The following is a 10,856-nucleotide window of genomic DNA, read 5'->3' on the forward strand; positions in this document are numbered from 1 at the left end:
CAGGAACACAGCTCTCTAGGTTCACTGCTACCGAAGCAGATGCCTGGCTTACCAACCAATGTTATTGTTGTTGTACATTTCAGGTCAACACCTTCCTAAAGCAGTACCTGCCCAGCCTCCATGGCCTTCCCTACAACAGGTCTTCCCTGCATACCTGCCCTCATCCCCTACTTCTTACTCCAGCCAATCAGAGCTTCTCTTACATTGATCCACCCCACCTGGGACCACTCTGAATCATCGTCTTTCTCTGCTTCAAGTCTCACTTCTGCAAATGAAGTGCGTCTTTAAGTTTCCTATAAATATTCCAACCTACGTGAATATGTCCTGTTTCTACTATTTTAAAATCTTGTTACTTTTAAATGATACACATTTGTATTTTCATTCTAATTTATAATGCCTATATGCACCCTTATATATTGTTTGTTAACTCATCTGCTATAATGACCGTCTGCTCTGAGCCAGGAGTTTCTCCAGGGACAGAGGGGAGGGTGGTGCACAGAGAACATGGTCCTGACCAGGGAGCGTGTGCCCTGGGTGTGTTTCTGTCTTTCCTGGTAGATGTTGATCCTCCTCAGATCCTCTTCTTGGTACTCCCAGCCCTAGCACACTTTTGAACATAGGCGGTGTTCACAGTGTATGCTCTTTAAATTTCACCAGTTATATCCCATGCTTCGGGGCTCACAGAGCACTTAGCATAATGCGTGCCATTTGCAGGTGATCAGGTGGATTTACTGTTTAACCGAAGTCATTGCATGACGAGGAAATTGAGGAAGAGCTTCCTTCTCTGACTTTGAAGTGCTGAGCAGAGAGGTAATCTCTGCAGGCCACTCTCCCCTCCCCTCTTGGCCTTTGCACCTTCTTTCACTCTCACCTTGTTCCAGGGGTAACCGGCCCTTCCTCTTCAGTCATTCCCAGAGCATCTGAGGGCTTGCCCTCTGTTATCCTAGCTCCTCTTTCCTGAGCAGCAAGGAGCCCAGTGCCCGCCAGAGAGGGTCCCAGCAGCGTGAAGTGCTCCTGGAAGGTCCTTAGGCGCTTTCCCAGTACATCCCGGGCACTCATGGTTATGCCCAACAGTTTCCTACTGTCCCCATTAAAATGTTTTACTCATGACTACAAGTTAATCCTTTGCTTTATGACTAATGAACTTTGTCCTTTAAAAAGATATTTTTCTCCTGAAAGGTCATAAAGATATTCCCTAATATTATCTCCTAAAGGCTTTGTTGCACTGCTTTTTACATGCAGAAACACAACTTTACTGGAGTTAATTCTTCGGATGGTGTGAGATGGGTGTCACATTCACTTACTTTCTCAGTAAGGATATCCACCCGATCCAGCGGCATTAGCTGACAAGACCATCTTTTCCTAGCTGCTCAACTGGAAACAATAGATCACAGAAGAGAGCACACTGTGTGGTTCAGCTTACATACTTCTACTAAGCATACTGAGAGGCAAATGTCAGCTTAGGAAGGTACAGGGAAAGCAAGGAGGTGATGGTGTAGGAGTTGGGACAGTGAGTTATCTTGGTGGAGAGCGGGGAGTGTGCATGGAAAGAGGCATGCATGGGCTGATGGGGTGTTGGCCTCGTGTTCCCTTTCTTGATCTGGGTGGTGGTTCTGTGGATGTTGAAATTATAATAATCAATTTGTACTTTAAAAATATTTTTTTATTGATTTCAGAGAGGAAGAGAGAGGGGGAGAGAGATAGAAACATCAATGATGATAAAAAATCATTGACCAGCTGCTCCCACATGCCCCACACTGGGAACTGAGCCCACAGCTCAGGCATGTGCCCTGACTGGGAACCGATCTGTGACCTCCTGGTTCATAGGTCGATGTTCAACCACTGAGCCATGCCGGCCGGTAAATTGTATTTTTGTGCTTTATGTGTTTTTCTATGCGTGTTCTATGTCACTATAAAGTGTTATAAATGTAGAATATTTCATATCTTGACCAGATCCTAGTAATCAATCTTTATTCAGGACTGCCAAGTGATCAGCATTTTCCCAGGAGCCGGAATGCAGCCGTCAGCTGAAAGCGTGCTGTGATGCTCCACCCACTGCACGGCTCTGGTGAGAAGTAAATGAAATAGACTGGACGTACAGACTGCCTGGGAGAAAAGAAATGATGACATTATTTGACTTATCCTTCATTTGTCTGTGCATAAACCCATGACGGCCAGAGTTGGGCTGATATCTCATTCACAGTCTCCATGTGTTCTATGGCAGGAGCAGCAGGGCGCTACCAGTGCTCACAGCTTTGTATTTGTGCTTTTTTAATTATAGCCAGGGACTTCCCACCTGGGTAAAAAAATCAGGCATCATGTCTCTGTCATTCTCCATGTTTTGCTTTACTCTGCAAATAGTCCTTCCTTACTAACCACCTCCTAATTCATTCCACTAAAGGAAAAGCTCGGTCCTTCAACTTCTAGCTTAGTCATCCAGTCTTCCCTGACTTCTACCCAAGACTTTAAATAAGACCTTCTGCTCAGAGCTATCTGCTGGAGACAAGTGATGCTATCTCATTCTTTATCCTCATTGGTTGTAGAAAACAAACAAACTATATCTGAGAATGGATGTAGATTTCCGGTTAATCTCTCTCCTTCCTCTTTCTCTCCTCCCCTTTTTCTCCAAAGTGTCTCAACCAGAAGGAAAGAACCACACCTAGACTGAAATGAGGATTGCTCATTTGGTGTTACCCTTATTCATCAAAACCCAGTTTTTAATGCATGTCTGGGAACCCAAAGGACACATGGCATTCCTCTCACCATTCCTATAGGTCTATTAATACCTGTTGTCATCACACTAATCTCTGTGCCCAATCCCTCAGATCCACTTTGATCGCTAAAGATTCCCCTAGTAAACATTTTTTTTTCCTTCTCCTATTCCCATCTTTCTAAAAGATGTAATTTCTTAACCAATTTTTAATGCCTTTCTTAGTTCAACCTTGTACATCCACTCTGATCTCCTAGATTTACTTAAGGAAGAAATTCATTTCCTGTCAAACAAGATTTCTATCTATCTACCATTTCCTGACACCCTCTCCTCCCACACACACATGCTTTTTACTAGTTTTCTGGCTCTCCAGCTGGTCCCTAACCAACCCAAAACATAACCCTCCCTCTGTTCTAAGTCTCATTTCCTCTAGAACTCACATCTCTACACATGCTTCCTTTTTGTTGTACATAACAGGTTTGTACTTCATTTTAACCATTTTGTATCATCTTAAAAATTAAAGTCACCAATGTGTTTTTCACTGCTTTTTTATAGATGCTTCTATTATAGGTCTTGTCACCTTGTTTTATATTAATTTTAAATATCTATCTTCACTGTGGATTTTAGTTCCCTAAAAAGTAGGATCTAAATCACATATATGGTTACATCCCCAGCATTAAAAGAATTCTGTGCACATAGGGAGCACTCAGTAAATGTACCCAACTAGATTGCATATGTACAGACATATATGTATAGTAGGTTCTCAGCTAAAATTTACTGAATGGTGAATAGATAACATCATTGCAGCAAAAGGATAACAGGGACAGAATTAAGAATGTTTTTCTGACTATGAGGATATTAGCTTTGTAAATAAGTAAAGGAGGTACAATCCTTCCCACAAAATTCTTTTTTTCAACAAATTATTGCTTCCTGCTACATGGCTCCAACAATTTTTAAGATGCAGAAACAGTTAACTAGTTCCCTCTGGCAAATGGGAGGATAAGCTGAGTAATGACCAAGGATTAACCTGTCCCAGATCATGTCCCTGATACCTGATGCTCCACATTTATAATTCAACTAGAGGCCTAGTGCATGGATTCACAATCTGGGACCCCTTGGGGATGTCCCCCTGGCCTGTGGGGATCAGGGCTAAACTGGCAGTTGGACATCCCCTGAAGGATCAGTGTGCCAAGCGGCAGGCAGCCAGGGAGGAGCCCAAGCCGGGGCAGGGTGCCATGCTGCTAGCACTCATCCCAGCCCACTACACCTGCTGCAGCTGCTCAGTAGTGCTGCCACGGAGTGGGAGAGGCTCTTACCACTGCAGCTGTGCTCACTAGCTGTGAGCCTGGCTTCTGGAGTGACGCTCCCCCTGTGGGAGTGCACTGACTACCACAGGGCAGCTCCTGCATTGAGTGTATGCCCCCTGGTGTCAGTGTGCGTCATAGTGACTGGTCGACTGGTCGTTCCAGTCGTTCAGGTCATTCAGTCCTAATGGTCGCTTAGGCTTGTAACTATATAGATTAGCAGTCACAAAGGATTTTTGGATGCTGTGCGTGTGCTTTCTTTCCTCACTCCTCAGTATACCCACAACCTCATTAAACCTGGGTCCTGACATTTCATAGGATTATTTATTTCAGACTCCAAAGCTCCATCTCTCATTCCTCATCGCCCACACCAAGTGCTGGAGTCCATCCAGAGAAAACAGCCTGGCATCAGCCTTGTGCTTATCTGGGGGCCCTAGTTAAGAGCTTTCCTATGGGAATCAATTACCTTGTCACAATATTTTCCCATTACTTTCACATTATTCATTATCCTCATTCACTGCTGCTGCTGAGGTATTATTTTGTGTTTTGACTAGACCTTGGTAACCGGGGATCAGTGCACGGGTGGTGATCCATTCCCATATCTAATTATCCTTCTGTGATTGACATGTGCTACATTCGTTGAAGCACAGTCTCTGTCACAGACCACAGTGCTCAGCTTCCCCCAGATCCCACTCCTTTTCCTCAACATTTACACCCATCTGCTGCCCATCTCTCTTTTCTACACTTACCTTATTGTATCTGCCCCAATAGTCACAAAAATGTCCCCAGTTCTCCTGATGCTTTTCATAAAAAATGCTGTTTTGTTTATTATGAATTTTTATGTATCTATACATTTATTTATACACCTGGAAATAAATGCCCAGTTGCTGCTGCTCTCCAACCTCCCCCTCTCTTTGACGCCGATGGTCATTCGCCTGGAGCAGTGAGAGGAGGGTGGTCACGGTTGCTGAACAGACACATGTTCAGCCAACACCCAGCTTTGCATCCCAGCCTCCATTTCCGCCTTCAGTATCGCTCACCTCGCTGTGCCTCTAACATCCGAGAGCTTCCTTGCACCCTGGCTTTTTAATAACTTTTGAAACTTTCATGGACAATGAGTCTTGCACCTACTCTCCCCCCAACCACACCACAGATGGTATTCTTTCTCTACATGATTTTATTAAATTGCCTTTTACATGGATTCTTGGTATTAAACTTAAATCTTAGGAGAAGGAAAAGTCCAGTGTGAGATTTCCTGGGCACCATCATGAAAAAAAAAAAAAAAAAAAAATATATATATATATATATATATATATATATATATTTATATATATATATATATATATATATATATATATATATATATTTTAATATATTTTATTGATTTTTTTACAGAGAGGAAAGGAGAGGGATAGAGAGTTAAAAACATCGATCAGCTGCCTCCTGCACACCCCCTATTGGGCCTGTGCCCTCAATCAGTGTAAATGCCCTTGACCGGAATCAAACCTGGGACCCTTCAGTCTGCAGGACGATGCTCTATCCACTGAGCCAAACCGGTTAGGGCTGAACAAAAATATTTTAAAAAGAATTTGATATATATTGATAAAGTGATTTCCAGAAGAATTGGCCTGAGAATTCTTGTTTTCATTTCCTAGTTTGAAATTATATACTAGTACATGTTTGTTTAATAAAGTAGAATTTCTTCATATAATTTGTGAATTCTTATTAAAATTATTGAATTTTTATTATGCTTTCAGCAGGTTACCCTGATGTAAAGGAAAGCCTATGATTTGTTGGTATTTACTTGCCCTTTTTCTCCAAGTATCTCCATTGGCTAGAAGTTAATGCTGTTGGGAATAGAATGTATACATATTGTTTTGTAATGTATTAAGGTGTTTGTTGTTGTTTAATATTACATTTTATGAAAACTGGGGGCAGGGGGACTTATCTTTCTGCCTGCAAAGAGCACTATGTCATAGATATTGCATTATTCTACATTTCATTTTATATTCAAACTAGAGGCCTGGTGCATTCACACAGTGCAATACTACTTGGCGGTAAAATAGAAGGAAATCTTACCTTTGGCAGCAGCATGGCTGGACCTGGAGAGTGTTATGCTAAGTGAAATAAACCAGCCACAGAATTAGTTTAAAAAATAATTTAAATCTTTAGCTTGCCTCTCAAAATACAAACAAAACATTTAATTCACAATACTGATGCCACTTTCCATGGTACCCCTTTCCTCCCCCCCTGTAGTGTGTATAGATTCATTTCCCAATATCCTCGCAGGACTCTCTGAGCTCTGTCCCCACCACCTCGTTATTACCTCCCTCGGCTAAATGCTCCCGGCGGCCTCTGCAGTTCCAGGCACAGTGTCCCTCTGTGTCTCTCATTTTCTGTTGCCAAGTCCGGAAACCTGACTTTCTAAACCTCCTCAGAAGCCAGACAAGGGGCTACATGGGAGGAGAAAGAAGACAACACTTTCTTTGAAAGACAATCAGATGCCCCAGGCCCACGGGGACCCCCCTGTAAGGAAGCTGGACAGTGTGGTGCTGGGTGTCAGTTACAGGGTCAGGCCCTGCCCGTGCTCTGTGACCTCCAGCTCCAGGCAGTTAGACAGGCCTCAGGCTTCCACACGCCACTGGCACGTTGATGGTCTGTTCTCTTATTGACATGAAGGGAGGAAATTAATTTTACCAAGTTGTTTGTTAGCTGAAATATTTAAAGTGTCTTTTGCAAACAAGGAGAAAAAAAATTTCTGAACTGATTTCTAGTTTGGCAAGTCAGATTACTTGAGGAAGTAGATAGAACCACAAAAGGAAAGTTACCTTATTCCTCCAAAAGAATTTAGAAGAATAATGAGTTTTAAATTTTTTTTGTATTGAAGTGATCAGTCACAATTTTAAAATAAACTAGAGGCCTGTTGCATGAAAAGATTCGTGCAATAGGCCTTCCCTTCCCCTGGCTACTGGCACTGGTTTTCCTCCAGCACCCGGCACCCAGGAGGCCTTTGCTGCTCTGCTTCCCACCTATGAATGCAAATTAACTGCCATCTTTGTTGGAGATTAATTTGCATATCTGGCTGATTAGCCAATGGGAGGTGTAGGGAAGGTATGGTCAATTACCCTGTTTGTCTATTATTAGATTAGATATTTTGATACTTTTATAGTTTTGTTATATAACCCTCTACCATTTTATTCTCCAAAGAGCAAGTTATAAATGATAAATAGGGTTAAGTAAGCTTGAAAGATACATATTTACTCACCATGTTTTGAGTAGAGACCATGAGGTAAAAGTAAAAGACTGAAATAATAAAGGCAATAAAGGCAATGTTATATGTATAAGCTAACTTATGACTGGTATTCGGTTGGTTAAAGTCATTTGCTCTTTTTCACTGGCAATGTTCAGCAGTAAGGGAGTGGTCCGCAGAGATGTAGAATATGGACATAGCCCAGCTGGTAATGCTCAGTGGTTGTGTGTCAATCCATAAACCCGGAGGTCATGGTTCCATTCCTGGTCAGGCCACATGCCCAGGCTGTGGGCTCGATCCCCAGTGGGGGGAGTGCAGGATGCAGCCAATCAATGATTCTCTCTCATCATTGATGTTCCTATCTCTCTCTCCCTCTCCCTTCCTCTCTCTGAAATAAAAAAAAATAAAAAGAATGTGGACAGAAAATACTATAGGTGAGTGATGTAAATATTTATCATTTTTTTTTAACCTGCAAGTTTGAGAATTCTACACTGTTTCTGTTATTTGGTGATCACTCTAGAAATGACAATATACACCCTAAGTCCAAAGTGAATTAAAATGTCTACCCAGCTCTTGGATAATATAAAGATTTTAGAATGATCTAACACCTATACTCTCTCTCAAATTTATATATTATTGTTTTTGGGTATTTCATTATACATTACTTTTAAACTCCATATGATAATCTTAGTATCGTTTTATTAGTTGATATACTTTAGAGTGGCCCACATATTTAGCACTCTGCATTTTTGTTGTTTAATGAATTCTTTAAAATCTTATTGGGGTAACATTGGTTAATAACATTATGCAAATTTTAGATGCACAACTTTATATACAGCTTCTGTACACCCTATTGTGTGCTCAGCATCTGAAGTCTAATCTCCTTTCTTCACCATATATTTGACCCCCTTTGCCCTCTTCGGCCTCCCCCAGTTCCCCTGCCCCTCTGGACCACCATCCTGTTGTCTGTGTCTATGAGTTTATTTGTTTTGTTTGTTGATTTTTGTTTTATATAACACAAATGAGTGGAATCATATGGTTCTTCTCCTTTTCCATCTGACTTACTTCACTTAGCATGAAGTGCTCAACATCTATCCATGTTGTCACAAATGGTAACATTTCATCTGTTTTTATGGCTGAGTAGTATTCCATTGTGCATATGTACCATACCATCTTTATCCAGTCATCGCTTAAAGGGCACTTAGATTGTTTCCATGTCTTGGCTATTATAAATGATATTGCAATGCACATATTATGAATAAACTAGAGGCTCAGCGCATGAAATTCGGGAGTGGGTATGGTCCATAGGCCTGGCCTGCGATGAGGGCTATTTACCCCTCTTCCAGCAGCCGGCCCTGCCCCCTGCTGCCACCCACCCCTGGCTCCCTGTTTGCCATTGGGCGAGCAGAGCCTGCTGGCTTGGGGGAGGGACCAAGAGTTTGGTTGTTTCCGCCCGTTCGCTGGCCCTGCTGCCACCGCGGATCACCCTTTGTGTATGGGGTGACCAGCGGGCAGGGGCCTTGGCCTGGTACTGCCCACGTTTCCCCCACCCACCCCTGGTTCCCTATTTGCCATTGGGTGATGGGAGCCTGCTGGCTGAGGGAAGGGACTGAGAGGTGGTGAGTGTGCCTCATAGTGACTGGTTGAGCGGTCATTCTGGTCGTTCTGCCATTAGGGTCAATTTGCATATTACCCTTTTATTATATAGGACTAGAGGCCCGGTGCACAAAAATTTGTGCACTCGGGGGAAGGGGGTCCCTTAGCCCGGCCTGTGCCCTCTCACAGTCTGGGACCCCTCAGGTGATGACCACTTGCTGGCTTAGGCCTGCTCCCCGGGGGATTGGGCCTAAGATAGCAATCAGACATCCCTCTGGCAGCCCGGCAGCCCTTGGGGGATGTCCACTTGCCAGCAGGTAGCAGACCTAAGCTGCAGTCAGACATCCTTAGCGCTGCTGAGGAGGCAGGAGAGGCTCCCACCTCCACCGCTGTACTGACAGCCGTCAGCCTGGCTTGTGGCTGAGCAGAGCTCCCCATGTGAGAGCACCCTGACCACCAGAGGGCAGCTTCTGCATTGAGCATCTGCCCCCTGGTGGTCACTGTGTGTCATAGTGACCAGTCATTTCCAGTCGTTCTGCTGTTAAGGTCAGTTTGCATATTACCCTTTTTCTATATAGGATAGAGGCCTGGTGCACAGGTGGGGGCCGGCTGGTTTGCCCTGAAGGGTGTCCTGGATCAGGGTGGGGGTCTCGCTTGGGTGCCTGGCCAGCCTGGATGAGGGACTGATGGCTGTTTGTATCTGGTCGCACCCCCCTCAGGGTGGGGGTCCCCACTGGGGTGCCTGGCCAGTCTGGGTGAAGGGCTGAGGGCTGTTTTCAGGCTGGTGGGCGACTGAAGCTCCCAACCTCTCCTTTTTTTCTTTTTCTTCTTTATTCTTGGATTTATTTACCTTCTATGGCTGTCACTGGAGCTGAGAGCCAGCTCCAGCTTGAAGCCTTGGCTGCTGAAAGCAGGTATCTGGGGTTTGTTTGGCTTCTATAATTGAAACACTGTTGCAGCTCCAGCTCGGAGACCTCAGCTGGCTGAAAGCAGGTATCTGGGGTTTGTTTAGCTTCTATAATGGAAACATTGTTGCTTTCAGGCTCAGTGCCGGGTTGCGGCAGGTGGGGAGCCTTGGCTTCCTCCATCACTGGAGCAAGCAAGCCTCCTGTTCGCTTCAGCTGCCTGGCTGCCGGCCGCCATCTTGGTTGGAGGTTAATTTGCATATCGCCCTGATTAGCCAATGGGAAGCATATCGGAGGTACGGTTAATTATCCTATTTTTCTTTTTTGTTTTGGTTTGTTTTGTTCCTTTATTTAATAGGTAGTAATAGTCTTAAAAATCTTTCTCTTCATCAGATGTTTGATCCCCTTGCAAAATTTTTGGTCTCTGAGCTTGAACATGGAGTTTTACTCCATCAATAACATGACTGTCATGTTGTAGTGCATTCTGAAGTTCTTCTTCTGAAGAAAAGTGAATCCAACCCATACCTCTGTGAAAGCCAGTTTCTTTGTCAAAAGGTACAGTGCACTTTCGTATATGGCCAAACTGTGCAAAGTGTTCTCTCAGCTCACTTGAAGAGGCGGTCCAGAGGATTTTCCTGACCGAAGCCACAGGCCGACTGCTACTGGCCCGCAGGGCCATAGCAGCCCTTGCTGCCGCCGCCACCATCTTCAGCTTGAGGGACCTCGGCGACCTGAGCTTTTTCTTTTATTAGATAGGATGTTTTCAGTTTTTTTCAGGTAGAGCACAGATGAGGGAGTTCTGGGTCGTATGGTAGCTCTGTTATTAATTTTTTGAGGGACCTTCATAATGTTTTCCATACTGGTTGCACCAATTAACATTCCCACTAGCAGTGTATGGGGATTCCCTTTTCTTCACATCCTCTCCAACACTTAACTTCTCATCTTGTTGAGAATAGCCATTCTAACAGGTGTGAGGTGGTATCTCATTTTAATTTTTATTTCCCTGATAGCTAGTGAAGTTAAGCCTCTTTTCACATATCTATTGGCCATTTGTATGTCTTCTTGGGAGAGGTGTCTGTTTAAGTCCTCTG

At 43.8% G+C, this 10,856-nt stretch overlaps 1 pseudogene; it reads right to left on the reverse strand.

Moving 5' to 3' along the window:
• Window positions 1–10,107: 10,107 nt before the first annotated feature.
• LOC139013277 (SRA stem-loop-interacting RNA-binding protein, mitochondrial pseudogene) lies at window positions 10,108–10,471 on the reverse strand (annotated as a pseudogene).
• Window positions 10,472–10,856: the final 385 nt, after the last annotated feature.

The sequence above is a fragment of the Myotis yumanensis genome, unplaced genomic scaffold, assembly GCF_028538775.1.
Source record: "Myotis yumanensis isolate MYYU_CA2020_CCGP unplaced genomic scaffold, mMyoYum1.0.hap1 SCAF_6, whole genome shotgun sequence".
Classification (NCBI taxonomy): domain Eukaryota; kingdom Metazoa; phylum Chordata; class Mammalia; order Chiroptera; family Vespertilionidae; genus Myotis; species Myotis yumanensis.